The sequence below is a fragment of the Prosopis cineraria genome, unplaced genomic scaffold (assembly GCF_029017545.1).
Source record: "Prosopis cineraria cultivar Desert tree isolate PC_DT_omini unplaced genomic scaffold, ASM2901754v1 PC13, whole genome shotgun sequence".
Classification (NCBI taxonomy): domain Eukaryota; kingdom Viridiplantae; phylum Streptophyta; class Magnoliopsida; order Fabales; family Fabaceae; genus Prosopis; species Prosopis cineraria.
Window position 1 is genome coordinate 12,012,381 of NW_026555344.1, and position 21,193 is coordinate 12,033,573.

The 21,193-nt window shown below is 30.1% G+C and overlaps 1 pseudogene; it reads left to right on the forward strand.

The window, feature by feature from the left end:
- Positions 1–6,399: 6,399 nt before the first annotated feature.
- LOC129289898 (putative leucine-rich repeat receptor-like serine/threonine-protein kinase At2g19230) lies at positions 6,400–17,447 on the forward strand (annotated as a pseudogene).
- Positions 17,448–21,193: the final 3,746 nt, after the last annotated feature.

Sequence of the window (21,193 nt, forward strand, 5' to 3'; positions counted from 1 at the left end):
CTTATTAATTTTCACTGTATGAGATCATTCTAAATGATTGCGGAGATACCTAAATCTCATATAGCAAATAAATGATGAGCAAATATATTCTCTCTCATTCATCATATATATATATATATATATATATTGTATAGGATTCCAATTGTAAATAAAATCCAATCCCCTCCAAAATCAAATTCCCTCCTCAACCTTTTATAAGAAAAGCTCAAATAATAGCATATTAAACCACATCGATGAAGGAAGGTACAATGAAACATATAAGAATAAACACAATGCTACAACTAAGTAAAAGACCCCTTAAATTGGCACAAGGACCAAAACTCTACTGCCACCTACTAGTAGATCCTTTCATGCTAAACACATCTTAAAAAATCCAACTGAAATGTGTGGTCTAATAAGTAGAATAATTTCTTCATTATTAGAGACAAATCCATAATAGGAATGCATTGAAAATCAGATCAAGCTAATTAGGACAGCAAGCAAAGTTTTCATTTGGAAACTCTTTTTATTTTAACAATCGTCATTGCATTTTCTTCACTGTTTTAGAGTCTAAACAAACGTGACATTATCAAGACAAAACTAGATCAAACTGTTACCAGATTTTCATTAGGAATTTCTCAATAGTATGTCCCAAACAAGTAAAAGCTTGATGGAATTAGGGATTAATTTCAACAGCTCCATTTGAGTTATATTGAGAGATGATCAACATATTACAATTAATAAATTGATTTAACTATAATTTTTATCATCACTCTATAAGCTTGAAGTTATATGTGGTTCTCTAACCTTAATATCAACAAGAAGACTCGAGAATAAACATAGTTCCATCACAGGATTTAAGACAAAAATTTCATGCTCATTACAGTGGAGATTCCCTCATATTAAAAAAAAAATTAGGTTAATGTAAACCTCCTTTATCTTGGGTTACTCTTAATCCATAGCAATTCCAGAAAACAAGTCAACAAAATCAAAAATCTCGTAGCTAAGAAACCCGCATGATTTAATGAATTAGATAAGCTGGACAAATGGATAGAAAATCATTAAGGGAAGAATTCCATTGACCCATTATATGTTCCAATGTCATTATATAATCAACATCTCTACAAAGATATAGGACAGGTATACGCAGAGCCAACAAAATATAACTGCCATGGAATTTCTAGCACTTGAAAGAAAACTATTGGTTTGAAAATCTCCATTCTGCACAATAGCAGTATGATATTTGATATAAGAAGAGCTAGAATAGTTAGGATAAAAACATAAAATTAGAACCTACTGTATTGAACAAAGCCTTCAATCTTTGCCTCTCTTCCGAAAAATTCCAGAAATCCTTCTCAGATCTTCGGTCCCTGAATCTCCTTCCTGCTCTCGGTTTCAGAAATTTCCCTCAACTCTCTCTCTAGTTCTCTCGGTTTCCTCTGCCGAAAACAAATCACTCACCCTTCTTTGTCTCTTTTAGACAAAATCTCCGATCTCTTCGTTCCCGGTCTCTGCCATCTCTCTCTTTTCCCCCCTCCCTCGCTCAGATCATCATCAGCCCTTTATATAGAAGATGGATACCATACTTGGATTGTACAGCCGACCTCTGCTCTACCCCATACACCTCTGTCTCCTGCTTTCGCTGTAGCGCCGATTTCGTGTTGTCATTTTGCTGTATCATCCTAAGTAACTTGGTCGCTTGCCTCTTCTTCTGGCCGTCTTGGTTCTCTGCTCTGCTTGCGTGCGCCTCTGGCTTTTCTCTGCGTTCCTCTGCTCCCCTTCGCCTTTTCTTTCCTTCCTCTGTGCTTTTTGTCTCTGAGTCCTCGTGTGCGCGTCTGCTCTCTCCCTCGCTTTTGCTCTTCTTTTCTCCGTGCGTCTCTGCGTTTCTGCTCTCCTCTGCCTTTTTTTTTTTTCTTCAGCGTTTTCGTGTGTGTTTAGGCCTGCTCTCTCTCTTCTCGCTTTTTCTTCTGCGTTTTCGTGTGTGTTTGGGGCTCTCTCTGCTTCTGCGTTTTTGTTTCTAGCGCGCGCGCGCGCCTCTCATCGTGAAAGAAAAGACCAGGAACCGAACGAACTGATGCTTTCAGCCTTCATTATTTCTTTTTTTTTTTAATATAACTCTTTTTTTCAAATTACACTTATTAGTTAGTAGTGTTCATCTTGTACCCATTTCAATTGATCGAATATCATTTCGATCATATTAAAATGAGTTTTGTCCTGACTCAAAAATAATTGGGAAGAGACTTTACGTGACGGTATAAGAAAGGAGTTCGAAATGTGATAGGACACGGAATTACCATCAGGACGTCCCGTCCTAACCCGAATATTATATATATTATTTTTATTTTAAAAATACATATTAAATATATTAATATAATTTATACTTATATTAATTATATCAATTATAATTTCAATACTTATAATTCTTATATAAAACTAAAGTTTTTTATATTAATAATTTTAATGACATAGAGTAAAAATAACGATATTTTTTTATAGTATATTAATCATATTAATACAATTTATCTTTATATCTATCTATTTAATAATTTTTATTTATATCGTATTTCTAATTTTATTTTTGAAAGAGTAATTAATTTATCACATTTCAAATAAAGTAAAAGAATAATGATTTAATGTTGTACTTGGTTTGCCTATTGTTTTTATAGCATAGAGATTACTTGTAATTGTTATCATAATGTGTAGTTATAATTAATGTAATTCAATAATTGACTTTAAATTATTATGATTTATGTACTTATGTTGTTTTAATTTTAAACTTAATAAATTATACTTCCTTCATTCAAAAATATAAGGCATTTTTAACTAAATCTCACCCTCAATAAAGTTCTTACCTAATTTTAAACTAACTCTATCTTTTCATATTTACCCTTCTTAACTACTTTATAATAAATATAAAGTCACAATGAATAGGGATAATTTTGAAAAAAAGGTAATGATTACACATCGAAAGACTAAAAATGTCTTACAATTTTGAACATTCAACTCCTCAAAAAATGCTTTATATTTTTGAACGGAGGAAGTATGATTTAAAATTTTAATGAATATTATTATCTAAATATTTTTCTGACACTGTCTGATTTATCGAGACGGTGGGACATCTCGATCTCATCCCAGTCTCTAATGGGATGGGACAGGACGGGGCACGAAATTAAAATTTAATCACAATCTTTTTTTCAAGACGGGACATGGGACAGGGGTGTCCCAGTCCCGTCCCAATTCTTAATGAGACGAGACGGGATGGGACACGAAACTAAAATTTAATCACAGTCTTTTTTTTGAGATGGGACATGGGACAGGGGTGTTTCAATTCCGTCCCGTCCCGTGAACACTTCTATTATTAATTTCAAAAATTAGATTGAGAGGAAAAATTTTGATTTTGAATTAAACAAGAATATCTTTTTTTTCTAAATGAAAAACAACAAAATTTAAGGAAAGAAATTTAAAAATAATTAATTCTCAAAAGTTAATTTCCAATATCTTTGAATTATTTAGATAATTTGGGAGAGATTTTGCAAGATTTAAGCAAGATTTTTTCTCATTTTTAAAATTGATTCTGAAGATAAATTAAATTTATCTATCTTTTTTTTTTAAAAATAATCCTCTAAAAGAATTAAATTTTATTTTTATATATTTTTATATTTTTTGGTTGTTTTAACTAACTAAAAGAAATAAAATCCTAGCCAATAGAAAATTACCTAGGCTAAAATAAAATCAATTCTATTTAAAGGTATTTTTAATTTTTTTCATTTTATCTATATTATTAAAATTTCATTTTTTTGGGTTAAATTCATTATTATTATTACATTTAAAAATGTTCGGACAAAATACAGTATTCACAATTACTGATGAAGTAGTTGTAAATAATTAATATTAAACTTTATCAATAATGCATGATTTAACTATTAAATATGTAAAGTCATTGTTTTAAAATGTTGAAGTAATAGTTATAAATTACTGATGAGGTAGTTGTATATAATTAATATTAAATTTACAACATATGTTAGTTTAGCTATTGAAAATGTAAAATTATAGTTATAAAAATTGGAGTGATAGCTATAAATTATTAATGATGGTAAATTACTTGATTAATGTAAGTGTTGCACTGGCAATCGAGTTAATGGGATATGACAAAACTAAGAACGTGACTTGGAGCATTCTGGTGGGCAAGGTGAGGTCAATCTCATTCTCCACTGAACAATCCATCTTCTCAAGCACCTTTGAGACCTCACTTCAAGAAAAGGTATATAGTCGCCATAGCTTAAGCTATCATGTGAAGCAGAATAATGATAACAAAAGTATCATCGTGTCAGAAAAATAAAAACGTCCAAGCACTTATTCAATCCAATACTAAAAAACATAAAGAACCACATAATTCCCTGTTAACTAGAAACCCAAAATAAATCAGAAAGAGAAAGAACAAATGGAGCAAAGAAAAGATAAGTATAATTAGACAAACATCAACCGGCGAGGAGCAGAGACTTGTGGCATGTGTGTCAGGAAAAGAACAAAGCGGTGGAATGCTCAAAGGATGATCAGAGAAAAACCTGATGGATATAGGGATTTAAGAGATCGATTTGAGAACTTCTCCAAGCCGAATGGCTCTTCTAAACATCGCAAGAGCGGACCTGTTAAATTCACCAAGGAATTACATATGGATAGAAGGACTAGAGATGCTTAGTTCGGCTTCTTCGGCTCTGCAACCATCACGAAACCTTTTCTATCTTTTGTATGATTCTTTTAAAGAGAAACCAAATCTCACAGGTTAGATTGATTGATTTGGGAGAAGGCTTCTGAAGGAAGAGGATGAAGGAGTAAGGAGAGAAAGAAGTGTTGTCTGGTGGTGCGAAGGAATTGATGATGAGAAAGGAAGAAAGGAGCAAGGGCATTAAAGCCATTTGATGTCACCAGATATTGACATCGGAGGACCTTGGCCCTTGCAGAGATGGCAGGTACTGTAGGGGAAAAATTGTTGGTCAGGGATTTTTGGGAAAATTTTTCAATTTTTGTCGTGTACAGATTGAAAAATGAGAAAATGACAGAAAAATCTCCCGAAATATGAAAATGATGGTGAGGTCAATTAAAGTGTTATAATTCTTATCAAGTCCCTGAGAATTTTTTTGATATTATTGATTGCAAACCAAACTGAATATAACCGATATGAACCTATCAAAACTTCTAAGTAAGGTTTCGTTTGATTTTTTTTTTTACCAAAACTAATTGATTTGGTTTTGGTTTTCATCTTTTGAAATGTAAAACAAACCGAACCAAGCCTTGTGTGTGTGTGTATTTGTATATATTTGTTTAATTTTTTTCTTTTATGTTGTCTATAATTTTTTGTATAATTTTTAAATTTTATAATCAAGAAAATATCTCCCAAAAAAAAAATTCAAACTTGATTAAAAGCTAAATCAAATTGAATCAAACTACTTAAAAGTCGAACGGAACCAATTAAAAAAAAAAAGTTGAATAGGCTTCAAATTATAGTGAACCAATTGATTTAATTTATTTTATTTTTTCTCAAAATTGAACTAAACAGAACCTATGAATTTAATTATTATTCCGAAAGACCAAGGGGACCATTACACGCGTGCACCACATTGACACAAATTGAGTAAATTGAAAATGATGATATTTAATTATTATGTATTAGTTTTTGTTGAAATTGTGATTTCATTTTAAAATACTCCATCTATCTCACATTACAAGATAATTTTAAACAAAATCACACCTACTAATAAAACCTATTACATAAATTTTATATCCTCACTTTTTTAAAACAAAAATATAAATATTAAAAAATACTTTTTATTTAATACATTTGTGAAAAAACGTTAATGAAAGATAATATATGTAAAAAATAATAGTGAAAAAAATATAATTAATAAAATTTTATTTTTCTTAAAGTGTTTTATATTTTAAAATGTCAAATATTTTTTAAAAAATATCTTGTAAATTAAAATGGAGGGAATATCTGACAATATACACACAAACAGAGGAGAATGGGTAATAATTAGGCCACCTTAAATAAGAAGATTTCCTACAAATCTACTCCCTCTAACATAAAATATTGAGCATGGGTAACTACTTTATAGTTAAAAGAAAAAAAAAGTTAATGGAAGTCTTAATTTCTTAAAAAAATTTATATCTCTTAAATTATACTTTCATTAAATATTTTATATTAGTATCTTATTAGTAATATTTGAAATTTCAATGTATTTTTTTTAAAAAATAGTAATAAATAAAAGTAGATGTGTAGTTGTAGAAACAATTATACAACGTTGTCCTTGTAACCAATTATGTCCACCATCAACTTATACCATTCGGCATTCATAACTCAAAACCGTTCCTCATCTTGGTTTGAACAAAGAAAGCGTCTCCATAGAATTCAACAGATCTCACATGGAGAGGATACAGCAATGGATTCTATGGTTCGCCTTTATCCAACTTCTCCTTATTCAAGATGGACGGAAACTGTTCACCAGCGACGTCGACTCTCACCCTGGTAAGCTAAGCACACAAATTATTTACAGCGTATCTTTCATTGGTTAACAAGCTTTCTATCAATATGAAACAAACCGTGATAACCCTGAAAAAATAAAATAAATAAATAAATAATTTGTAATAGGAAATATATAATAATTTATTTAGAATATATTTTATTTAAGTTTGGCAAAAATTATGACAATAGAAAATGTTGGTAGAGTAGAAGGGTGCATGCTAGTGATTCTTAAAGTCTCAAGTTCAAATGCCCTGATGCAAATAAGTGGGATTTTTTTTTTTCAACTCTCCTAAACTCACCAAAATGCCGTCCCTGACCAAATTTGTTCTCTCTCTCTCTCTCTCTCTCTCTCTCTCTCTCTCTTCTCCCTTATTTCAGTTTCGGTGGTGCTGAGTAAAGGGAGAAAATTCTGAAACTTGGGTGTGCGGTTCTGGTCTCCATCTCATCTGCATCTTCGTCTCTTCCTTCTCATTTCCAGCGGTCGCCGGTGGTGTGAATGCCGTAATCCTCCATTGCTAGCTGCAACGTCGTGAGTCCTTGGTCCTTCACTTCACCGTTGGTCTCTGTTTTTTTTTTTTTCCTTCGCTGTCGGTGCTGTCATATCTTCTTCTACCTCCATTATTCTTTTCGTTCGTGCGTGCGGAGAAAAGGAAGAGCTGGTCTGGTGCTGTGGGAGGACTAACTCGTGGGTTAGAGGCTGAGTTATTACTGTCTTCTTCTTCCCCTGTTCAGCTGTAAGTTCCGTTTTTCTTCTTCCCTGTGTATGCGCTGTCAGCTACTTGAGGTGAGGAGTTTTGAACTCTTTCATTTGTTGGTTCTATTGTGCATGTGAATGGGTGGAAGAATGGAGTTGATTGCTGAAAAATCTGTCTTCTTTGTGGCTGTACGTTACCGAATATATATAGGTGTAAAAGAGGAAGAAGTTTGATCTAAATGGAATTTTGGCGCTGTAAAGAAAAGGAAAAGAAGAGAGAAAAAGAAGGAAATGAAGTGGTGTGGAATTATAGAATTCTAATGTGTGTTTGCTGCTGTCCATGCTGTTTCAGAGAAGATAAAATTTTAAATATTAAGCTGAAATTCTGATTTAGTATTGCTATGTGAGATGTGAAAGATGATGATTTAATTTTTTTTAAGTTAAGATTGATTTGTTCAATAAAGAGAAAGAACTTAGAAAGCTGAATGTTCATTTTATATATTAGAGAATTGTGAAAAATGAAATCAAAGAGGAAGAAGCTTGACTTGAGCTTGAATAACTAATGAATGAAAGGTGTTTGACATAATACCCTATCAAAAGAAGCTTTACTTAATTTTATATTTTTGAAAATTTCATTAGTCCTTGTGAGAAATATATTAGTATAGAAGCTATTGATTTGAAAATTAACTTGTAAATTTGTAAAAGAATTTGATAATGAGTTTGCATGTAGCTATTTAAATACTTGAAACTTGTATGGGTATTAGTGGATTTTGGATGTTTTAATTGAACGATTGGAATCAATGTACCTAAGGTGCTGGTGTAAAGCCCAAGGGTAAATTTTACCTCAAGTAAGTAAATTGTTTTGGCTAAAACAAATTGGTGGAGACTAGTGAAATGAATGATAATACTTGGGCTAACTCTAAAACATGAATTTTAGTTTTAAAATTCTGGATTTTGGTGGTGATTTGGAATTGTGTTAAAAAAATTAAAAATCTATTAAAATTTCAATTATTATATCTTTATAGGGTGAGTAGAAGAGGAGGATGCAGGTAGAAATTGAAGAAAGAATATTTTAAAAATTTGAAACGCTAACAAGTAAGTGAATAGTATCCCCTTTAATTTATTTTTATTTTTAATGAATTTTTGTTGAAATATTTTACTCTTATGAATTACATTAGTTTTGAAACTTTGAAATATTAATGATGGATAGTTAGATGATGATATATGCATTTATGTCCTCAATAAATATATTTTGAAGATTTATAAAATTATTTTGTTATTAAACTCTTGAAATTCTTGATTATTCAGGTGATGCAAGCTTGTATATTATTTATGAAATATTATTTTTAACAAGTCTTAAATTGAAATTTGAAATGGTTCATGCGAGTTGGATATTAAAACGTAAATTTGTATTTCAAAACTGATTATTTTTCTCGCATGTTTGAAGTGTGATTTTTAAGAGGATTCTAAACAGAACGTTGTTGCTAAAGATAGTTCTATTAACCCGTAGCACACCGTGGCTAAAAATTAGTTAATTTGTTTCGTGAGCTTTGTTCTCACGTTTGTTATTCGTAGGCTTTGTATCTATATTTTTTTCATAGCTTCGGTTGTGTTTGATTACTTATTCTCGTGGATTGTGTGTCCACATTTGTCTCGTAACTTCGGTTGCGTTTGGTTATTGACTCTTATGGACTGTGTGTCCACGTTTGTTTTTATGGCATAAGTCGTATTTTATTATTTACCCTCGTGAACTGTGTGTCTACATTTGTCACTTATTCTGTTGAGTTCTCAAAATTCTAAATGTTGACTAATATGTATTTTTAAGATTTCCATGGTTTTGATTAGTAAATATATTACTTTGATTGATGTGTGAATAAATTGTTTCTAATTTATTCTCATTTTATGGTTATGATTATGATTTACAAATTTACAAATTTATTATATTGAATTATTATCTTTTCAATTAGTTTATACTAATATTTAAGTTTATTAGTTTAATTTTTTTAAATTCTATTTTTAGAATGCTATTCACTGAAAAAATTTATTTTGGTCTCAGATTTATTAGCTAACGCTGATCCCACCACTAACCTCTGAAGGACAATATGGCTATATTGGGTGGAAATTTTTTTTGATACTATTACTTTTTGATGTCAATATTTAAGCTTTATATATTTTGATTTAGAAGAAAGATTAGTTGTTCCATATAGATTGTTGATAGACTTTATTTTGATTTGTATACTAGTTGCTGGCTGGAAGGAGTTACACTCCTAATTTATACTATAAGCTGTAAAATTTTTCTATTGTAAAATTTTCAAAAGATCCTAGTTATAGGGGAGGTTCTACCAAATTTCTATAAAAATGTTGAAACTTTCTTATGATAATTAGTATTAAAATTATTATAACTTTCATATAATTTGATTAAATTTTTTTCTTTCTTTTCTAAAATGGAATAAATTTTTATTTTCAGGCCTACGGGGACGTGTGAAGTGGTTTGCACCCGTGCCGGTCACCTTTTATTCTTGGGGCATGATACAAACCATATTTTTTGTAGTTCTATAACAAATCTAAATTTGTGTCAACTTTTGCGCACAGATTGGGTAAGCACTGACTGTGGAATAAGCAATAGATACACTAACCCACAAACTGAAATCTCGTTTCAGATAGACATAGGCTTTGTAGAAACAGGGGAAAATAATATGGTGGCAGCTGAAGAAAGACCTGGCTTAGATTTTCATGATTTTGGGAGACAACTAAAGACACTGAGAAGTTTCCCAACAGGAAAAAGAAATTGCTACACCCTAAAACCAAAACAGGGCAAAAACAACAATTACCTCATCAGAGCTTTCTTCTCATATGGAAATTATGATGGCAAAAATCAAGCTCCAACTTTTGACTTGTACCTTGGCGTCAATTATTGGACAGATGTTAATCCGGGATTATCCATACTCCGACAACCGACACCATACATGTTTGCCCTGTTAAGACTGACAAAGGAATACCTTCCATTCCTAATATGCTGAAGATATTCTCAAATTCATTCATCTAATAGGTTTCCAGATGACATCTTTGATCGTCTGTGGCGTGTGGACGATATTTTTGAAGATAAAGGTTGGCAAGGGTTCAATAGATCCATCGATTTTATTGATCTTGGAAGCATGAATGATCCTTATAAATTACCGCTGAAAGTGGCGTTATCTGCAACCCAAACATTGAATCTTGACTATGACTATGACTCTATCTAGAGTGACCCAACTGAAAGATTTTTCAGATATTATGTCTACTTTCACTTTGTTGAAATTGAGTGGCTTCCGCATGGAAAGAAGAGAGTCATCGATGTTACTGTTAATGATGAAAATATGCTCCCAGAGCCGATAACTCTTGAATACTTGAAGACGGTGACAGTAACTAATGTTACAAAAAAAGATGGTCTTCGTTTTAGCATAAGGGCAGCATCAGAATCTGATGCTCCTCCAATCCTTAATGCCCTTGAGATTTATAAATTAATATCACCGCTAGCATCCCCAACGGAACCAACAGATGGTATGTATATATCATATATGTATGCTCCTCCATTCCTCAATCAACTGTCTCGTGTGTGTGTGTGTGTCATGAGTCTGGCTTTGACTATCAGACCCTAATTATTGTTTGTGAAAATAGTGGATGCCATTTTGGACATAAAAAACACATACAAAATAGTAGATTGGCAAGGTGACCCGTGTGTTCCGGAGAAATATGCATGGGACGGACTGACTTGCAGTTACGGCATTAATCACCCCAACGCAAGGATCATCTCACTGTAAGCATTTCATTTCTTGAATTAAAGTACATACTCTTCAAGAAAACTCCCTCACCTCTATTATATGGCACCATCTAAAAATATTTTTTGATCCTTAATATAAAGCAGACTATGAATATTAATTTTATTTTTTTAATATTACATCTATTTAAACTCATTTACTATGAGAGATAATGTAATACAAATTTAAAATTTTTCATTTAAATAGGGTATAAGATTAGAAGTTTATATATTCTATTTAATTTTTAGATAAAGTTAATAACTTATGGTTAAAATAAATAGAACTCCCTTAAACTTTAATGCAGTTATATATGATCCCCTTCAAAGACCTCCCTTTTATTTTTAAAACATACACTTTAGTCCAATTATTAATACGTTTAAGATTCTAAAATATTTAATTTTTTATTTGTAATTATGTTAAAAATTTTAAAATTATTAATTTTCCCTTAAATATAATTGTCTACGATCTCTCCTAATTTTTAAAACTTTTAATAATTTAGTATATAGATATTTAAATAAATAACTTTCAAATTTTTGTTAAAATTAATGAAATTTCAAAAAATAAATATAACTTATATTGAGCAATTTATTATTTTATTATATCAAATAATTATTTTATTTCTATCCAAAAAATCCTTATTCCACTAAGTTTTTTAATTCTGTTTTTAATACTGTTACAAAAAAATTAAAAATAAAAATATGCATTAATTTTTTTAGTAATATGATTTATTTTTAGACAACATTTATATTTAAAGAGGGGTATTTTGGTCCAACATGTATAACTTAATGGTCAAATAATGATTGGGTGGGTGAAAATGAAAACTTAAATAGAAGAGGGTGTTTGTGCTTTGTATCTATTTATACCAGGGGAGGTTCGAATAGGTTTTAAAAATAGAAGGGAGGTATCTATAATTAAGATAAAATAGAGGAGAGGTTAGAGGATTTTGATCTTAACTCCATTATGTTATTAATAGAGCTTGTCTCAAATATTAATTAATAAATAACATGTAGGGGCTTAGAAAAACAAAAATAAAGATTAGAGAGTTAATTTTAAACATTTAAAGGTGATGAAAGTTGGGTAACTGTTTCAAATTTCAGAGATATTTTATACATTTTAACCATAACATATCTACATGCATCTCCTTGATTCCGGTGTAGTAGTTGCATGTTCATTGTTATAGGGACTAGAGGGAGTATGAACTAGGTGATCCATTATTTCCACTTATTCCAAAAACGTTGGAAAGTTTGTTACTTAAGTGTATTATAATTTTTCTTGTCTCAGGGTCAAGTTGATGTTATTTCAAATGTATATATAACAATTAGGGACCTCACAAAATTTTCTAAAAAATAAATACAAATATGGATTTAAACAATTACAAATAGAAATCCCAACTATAAATTGAAAGTTATATTTAAAATTTAAATATCTTATTTACATCTAAAACTCTTGAATCAACAAGTACAATTGATTTTTCATAAGATTTTATCGAGAATCTAACTATTACAAATTCATTATTTTGAGATTTTAATATATATGCTTCTCCATTCCTCGATCAACTATTTTCTGAGTGTGCACACGCGTGCCCAATTTATATGTTGGTTTTGTTTTATATTCAAATGATTCTAGAATTATCTTCTTTCACTGCCATCCCAAGTCGGATTTCACAGCTTCCACATTCTTCTGGAATTATCTTCTTTTTTTTTTAATTTGTTTAATTAGACAGTGATTTTTCAATAATTCAATGGTCCTTGTAATTGTACTATAATTTTGTGTGTAGTGTGTGGGCACAGGCCATAACAAGTAATATAAAATGAGTAGAGTATTATTCCCTTAGAAATTTGTATTCATCTAGGATTATTTATCATGCATTCATCCATTCATCATGCAAACTTCAAGTTATTGCACCATTTTATTTAAATTTCACACTCAAGTTAGCCCTCTTAAGTATTATAATAAGTGAACAAATCAACTAAATGATAACCAATTACTTAGAAGTATTAAGAAAAGAGTAAAATAAATGCAAATATATTATTAATTACAGAAAGAGAGGAAAAAATTAGTGCTAATCCATATGAGGGTTCAAAATAATCTTAAAACAAAGTGTTTAGCTACTCATAATCATCTACAAGCTAAAAATACACAAAATATTTGGATTCCATATAAAATATAAGAAACAAAAGGGAAGAGGAATAAAAAACTAATGAAAAAGAGCTTCAAATGTCTTCAAAACTTTAATCCCTTACTCTTAACTCTTACAATGCCCAAACACTAGAACACAAAGCTTCAAATGGTGGCTCAAACCCAAACACTAGAACACAAAACTCCAAATGGTGGCTCAAAGTCTGAAGAATGCCTCCCAATTAAGTCAAACAGGCAATCAATGTATAAGCAACCCTAACATTTCCAGCTAATTAAAACGTCACGTTTTGCCATTAGCATCAAAAGTTTCGATTAAAGTCACAACTTTGGCCATGACTTTGCTCTGTTTTTACACTTCTCCCATTTAACGTGATTGTTAAACTTTGCACCATATTTTCTCATCTTAATGCCTTCCAAAGCATCATTTAATGTCCAAAAATGGTCCCGACAAATCCTTAGATCAAAATATCAATAAATTAATTTGAAAATAACAAAATAAAACCATGATTTAAATTTCCAAAATAATATACACAATTTCCTACTTTGACTATTCAAAATATGTATAATTGTGCCAAAATATATGAGAATTCAAGGAAAATACACACCTTGCTAGTTTATGTAAATTATAAGTATTAATTCTTTACTGTGGTCTAAACCTATTATCAGCGTCAACCTCTATTCCCAATGCTTGACACTTTAACATGTAATTCATGAAGTTGATTTTGATTTCATCCCAAGTGAGTTAACTATCAACTATTATAAGCTATAAGTACTAAAACTTCATATCACTTGCTTTTAATATTGTTGTCAAAGTTTATGACTAAGCATCCCAAGGATGATTTTCTCAAGCAGGAACCTAAGTGCAACCAATTTGGTAGGGAAAATAGCTGCTTCATTTTCAAAGCTGACAGAGTTAGAGTCCTTGTAAGTTTGTGTACAGAGTGATTTAATTATGACAAATTCTTTCGGTATTAAGTTTGTTCAACGTTTGGAATATTGCTATGTTCCAGAGATTTGTCATTTAATAACTTGGCAGGACTTGTACCAGAATTTCTAGCTGAATTGCCAAAGTTGAGAGTCCTGTAAGATTTGAATTGCAATGTATAGGATTCACTACTATATAGTACATCCCTCATGACTTCATACTCACTCAGTAAATGCATATGTTTTACAATTTTTGCTGCAGTAATTTGAGTGGCAACAATTTTATGGGTTCAATTCCTAAGGCTCTTGAGGAAAAGTCATGTGGAGCTCTACAATTGAGGTTTCTCTCATTTTATCCTTTTTTTTTGCCCCCAATAGTGGCTGGCCTTTTGTGAATCAAAATTAACGTTAATATAACTGACTTGTCTTGTCTCCTAGTCTGGCGGGTAATCCTGGTCTTTCTTCGTTGGATTCATGCAAAAAGCAGAAGTTTGTTATTCCACTTGTTGCTTCTGTTTCAGCTTTGGCTGTGATCTCTATGGTTTCTTTAGCAATATGGATCTTTACAACCAAGAAATTGAAAGGTACGCATGAAACTATGCTCTTCTCTTATGATTGAGAATCACATTGTTCTCATAAACTTTTCTTGTGAACTTTCTGCTATGAGTTTTGTTCTATGTTATTCATTAGCTCAAGAATGCCACTCTTCCCAGTGCCCCCCCCCATTCTATTCTTCTATAACTTTTGAATTTATAACCCCAAAATTCAATATCAAATTAAAAGTTTATGACCCCAAAAATCATTATCAATGTCTATTATCTAATAATCTATGCAAAAACGTTTAGAAAGCTAAGTGCCCTATATAAATATATATGAGGTTAGTTCTTTCTGTATCCGACTCTTGGTTTCTTACGTGTGTACTTGATCATGACTAGTGCAACAAAAATTGAAACAGAAGGAGCTATTACATGAAATTGGTGATATTGCAATACCCTTCAATGTGAGTGGCAATGGGAAATTAAATAAAAGTGATGAAACAAGGCAGATACATGTATTCGATTTCAAAAGCATCGTTTTAGCGACAGATAACTTCTCATTGACAAATAAGCTAGGTGAAGGTGGCTTTGGACCTGTTTATCAGGTATTGGTTAAATATTTTTATATATTGTATTACTCTAATAACATCAAACTGAGACGGAAGTAAAATGAGAGGAAAAAATTAGAGAAAAGAGGAACACGAAGAACACCTAAGATATTTATGCTACTAATTTAATTAATCTGAGATCTCATCCCTTTTCACTTTAAGTGCAATGAGATGATAATAACAATTTGACATGAATATTTTTCAGGGAAGATTATTGGATGGGCGAGAAATAGCAATAAAAAGACTTTCTAAATGTTCAAAACAAGGGTTGACGGAATTTAAGAATGAAGTTAAATTGATTGCTAAACTCCAGCATACTAACTTGGTAAGACTTTACGGGTTTTGCATTGAAGGGGAAGAAAAGATGCTGATATACGAATATATGCCCAATAAAAGTTTGGACTTCTATACTTTTGGTATGCATAATTTTTCCTCTCAATTCAAATAATGTTTTTCTATTGAGATGAATATGTCATAATGTCTCCTAACTTATTCTAACTTATATTGATATAGATCATAATAATAGGATTTTATTGGACTGGAAAAAGTGATTCAATATTATTCAATGCATAGCTCAAGGACTTGTTTATTTACATAAATATTCAAGATTAAAGGTGATTCATCGGGATTTAAAGCCGAGTAATATATTACTTGATCACGAGATGTGTCCAAAAATATCTTATTTTGGCATGGCAAGAATATTTGGGTTGAAAGAATTTGATGAAGAAAATACAAATAGAGTGGTTGGAACACAGTAAGTTGAAATTCTTGTTCTAGGAAAATAACAAACAAGGACAATATAAGGAATAATGATAATGGCAATTTTGACCCTCAAACTATATAGATTTCAATCACAGATCATGGCCTTTTATTGTAGTTAAAAAATTTTCCTTTACCAAAAATACCCTCACCATAGACTTGTTGTCACTGCCGGGTCAGTCTACAATGATCCATTGGGTAGCTGCTGACGACTAGATACCAACAGCTAGAAAACTTGGTGATGATCAAGACATTTTTTGGGGACAAAGAACTCTTTAAAAAAAATCTTTTTACAAATGATTTGGTTATGACTGAGAAAATGCTTAAGATGAGTGTGAAATTCCTTAATTTCATTACTGAAAAATGTTATCCTCACTTGGAAATTGGTCTATAATTTTTAGTTATCAACAATTTGATTCATGTTTGTAATAAGTTGATATCCAAGTGATGTTCAAACTTTTCAGTAGTAAATTTAACAAAATTTCATACTTATCTTAAGTATTTTCAATAGTCTTATTTTTGGTTACAAACAATTTACTCCATGTCTAAAATAGGTAAATTTCGAAGTGAGCTTAAAGCCTTTTAAGCAGTGAAGTGAAGGAATTTCACACACATCTTGGGCATTTTCATTAGTATTGATATGACCAAATTACTTTTTTTAAAAAAATTTTTAATTTTTTTATTCAAAAAATGGCTTGTCACCACAGTGGTTTTCCGGCCTAAATTTTGGGTAAAGGGTAAATTTTTGTGTTTCAATTAAGGATGATGATCTAGATTTGATTAAAATTTCTATATTTCGAGGGCCTAAATTATTATTTCCTCCCTTATATGGTTCCTATTTGTCATTTCTTCTTGTTTTGCCAATTTAATTTTTGATATAACAAAAACAATAAAAGGTTTAATTTTCCTTTCTTTTTATCTATTATTATTTCAGTGGTTACATGTCTCTAGAGTATATTCTTAATAGAGTTGTCTCAGCAAAAACTGATATTTTTAGTTTTGGAGTGTTGCTACTTGAGACTATTAGTGGCAAGAAGAACATTGGTTGTTTTGATTCTGAATTTTTGCTAAATCTCATGGGATATGTAAGTATCTACTTTTAATATTCTTTTATCAAATATGCATTCAAGTATGGAACAAAATTGTGGTTGATAAAACATTGTGAATATGAATGTGTTTTAGGCATGGAAGTTGTGGAGTGAAGAAAGAGCCTTACAGCTAGTAGATCCCTTGCTATGTGGAACATCAAATACTGTTGAAATTTTGAGGTGCATTCAAATCGGTCTCCTTTGTGTGCAAGATCAAGCCAAAGACAGACCTGATATGTTAGATGTGGTATCTTTTCTGTCTAATGAAACCATTCCACTAGCTGAACCAAAACAACCAGCATTTTTTATGAATGCAATAAAATACAAGGCCACATCACCAAATAATATAGTAGAAAATTATTCCATTTATGATATTACTGTTTCCGATATGAATGGCAGATAAATGATGTAAAAAGAAAATTGCCTGAACTGTTAATATGCAGTGTAAGAATATTAGATTTGCATGCAAGTGTTATGTTTGGAAAATCCATTAGCAATCATACTACATAAATTGTCAAATACATGACACTAAATACTTGTTTATTCGTAAAAATGACAAACAAGAATAGGCGCAGCCTGCGTAAATAAATACTTGATCGTTATGTTATACAAAATGACAAATATTGAAACAATTATTTGACGATTATTAAGCTCAAACCAATTAGCTTCCCCTTTTCTTCACACCCCTGCCTTGTTCTTTGGAGGACCACCAGATAGAGAAGCCCTAGACTTAGCCTTTTTTCTCCATATCGCCGTCTTGTTCTTCACTTCTTCACTCCCCTTGACTGGTTTTGATTCAGGCTCCAAAGACGAGGAGAGGGGGGCTTAAAGTAATGGTCATTAACTTTAAATTAATGATAGGAGCTATATTATCATGAATGTAATTGTTTAGGGATTAAAATACACAAAAAACAAGTTTAAGATTAAAATTGCTCATAAGCCTATAATTTAGGTTCCAAATTGCCTTTTAACTAGAGTCAAGAATAAGGGCATGATTTGGAGGCCTTATTTAAATAAGGATTCGAGATTTAAAAATTAATTTTTTTTAAAGTAATTGGGCTTAAACGCTTGGCCCTGATAAGCCCTGTGAAAAAAGGCTCGAACATAGGCAGCCCTTCAAACTCTGATAAGCTAAGTTATCTTATATATAGACACATATACATACATATATTTGATTAATAATAACACAATTTGGTTAATATTTATTGCAAATGATAAAGAAGAAGTTGTAGAGATATATAATTGACATTAAATCTCTACCTTCATTTTCAATAAATGGACCTACATCTGAGAGATTTAATATTTTATTTTTAAATAATGATGAGAAAGATTTAGATTTACATTAATGAAAATTTTAATCTTCAACTAAAATTTAAAATTTTAAATCTTTGTCAAATTTTATGTGAGACTTTAATTTATTTTATGTTGAATTTTATGTGAGACTTAAATTTAAAATATTTTTTTTGAATTAAAATGTTAAATTTTTTTCCAAAAAAAGGGCTTAAGGGCCCAATCCTTGAGCCCTGTAAATAAGGGTTAGGCCTCAAAATTAGGTCAACTTTTGAGTAACTGAGCTTTAAGGCTCTTAAGGGTTAGGTTCGCTTTAATTCTCAGCTCTACTTTTAACTCATGTTGATATGGTTCTTTTTTGTAAATGCAAACATAAGGTGACACGCCTAATAATTGTACAGTGGTAATTAATATTTTAGCATCTGTGAAGATTAATTGTCAACATTGAATTTGTATTTATTTGGAACTATCAATATAATTATACAAAAATAATGACTTCAGCTATTTTGTTAGAAATCACTCCAAGTTTCCGTGCCCTTATCTTTTTTGTTACTTTCAGATATCTGAGGACTTATTATTAATTATGCTCTAATACCAAGTTCAAGATAACTTTCAAATATTATTTTGATTTGCTAATTTGTTTTAGTATTGACCCCACACACACACACACAAGAGAGTTACTCTTGCACAATGCATGGTTGGTAAAAGTTGTTTTAAGGTTGTCGTACAATGCATTATTACTTTTGCCAGGTCTCATGATAGAAGGAAAACTTAATCATTTAGCTTTTATAGTTTTGACTTAATTGAAACTTAGCACCTCAATTTTAACTCATTATAACTCAGTTCTTAAAATTTTGACTCGGTTATAAATCAATTTCTAAACTTTACCTCTTGCAATTTAGTCTCTAAAATTTCAACCTCTTAAATATTGATCCCTATATTTTAAAAAATAAAATTATAAAGATTAAAAATATTTTAAACTTTTAATATTTATAATATTTATAAAGATTAAAAGAGTTTAATAATTTAAAATATTGGTAATCAATTTTAAAATATTTTTAATTCTTTATAATTTTATTTTTTAAAATATAAGGATCAATATTTTAGAAGTTGAAACTTCAGGAACTAAATTGTAAAAGGTAAAGTTCAGAGACTAATTTATAACTGAGTTGAAACTTCAGGGACTGAGTTACAACTAAATCAAAGATCAAATGATTTCTTTTTCCTAAAATCAAAGTAAAAAAAGATGAATTCGAGGATGAACTAGGCTTGTGTCCCCTCTATATATATAAGAAGTTGGAGAAGACTTCACTCGTCAACTTTAATTTTTTAAATGAAATAGCAATAAACACAACTTCAATATATAGTTAAATATGATCTGGAAAGCTTGAATGATTAAAGTCCCTGAGTCAAGCCGATTTGTCTTTCCATTCAAGGACTCTGAGTCAAGCCAATTTGTCCAGTAAATTATTAGGTCATATTCAAACTATTATTAATAAGACCATGTTATAAGTAGCTTTCGTAGCTAGTTCCTTTCATTAAGATGAATGTGTTATTAGCTCTCTTTGCATGTTTTTATGATAATCTTGTCACCTATTCTATAGCCACAAACTTAAGAAAGGGCTCTTGATTATCTTTGGTCAAGTCAAAAACCATTTTTTTCATAAAAAAAGAAACTTCAAATTTAAAAGCTGTTTAAAAAAACAAAAAACAAACCTGTATATATCACCTCATACAAAAAATAGGCTTTTTTGGTAAAAAATTTCATGTTTTACAATAATTTAAAATCATGCCTATTTTTTATAATCAAAACCATGCCTACTTTAGGCTAAAGTATGTGTTTGATCTTCTAACTTTATATAAGCTTTGAATTTAATTTTTTAATTTTATAAAGTATCTTTTTAATCTTCTAACACTGTTTGTTTCAAATGATTATTTCTTGTGCCAATTATTGTTATTTTTAAAAAAATTAAATTTAATATGTCAATATTTAATAATGTTTTTTACTATTTAAAATTTTAATGTAAAATTTTTGTATGATGAAACTAACAATGTCAGGTTCAAAAGATTAAAAAGCCATTTTATAAATTAAGGAATCAAAATGAAACATTATGTAAAGGCATAGGATTAAATATATGTTTTAGCCTATTGTAATATACCTACATTGCATGAGCCTACAGCAGTGTGTTTAATTTCCATATGGTATTAGATACTTAAACTTACAAGGTTTCGCAAATTTATTTTTAATCAAATAAAAATAAATAGATTTAAAATTTAAAAATGAGTTAAAATAGGTAAGAGGTAAATAAAACATGCACTTGCTTTAATTTGCTTAGGAAAAAAACGTATATTACATATAATACTAATAATATTTTGACTAAATTATACATATATTAACTTCCCTAAACTTTATGTCGTGTAAAGATAACTTCTCTTACATTTGAGGCTTTATAATAAGTCTGCCTAAATTTTTGCATTTATGCAGATAACTACTCCCATAGTATTACTTTTTATCATAACTTATATATATATATATAACTTAAAGTTTAGGGGGCTATCTTTATATAGATATACCTCAAACACTGCTAAAAAAATAGCTCTCATAGCAGTTACTTGATAGCATATTTCTTCTATTGATTAATTGCTATTAAATATGTGCAACTAGAACCTTTATAATAGTGAAAGTTTATAATATATATAATAAATGGTTAGGGTTTATATATAAATATATATATATATATATATATTTAAAAATTTAGGAGGGTTCATTATTTGTATATGTTTCAAAATTCAACGGAATTTTGTGTAATTTAGCCTAAATATTTCTTTCCTGATACAAATTAAAATTTAAAAATTAAA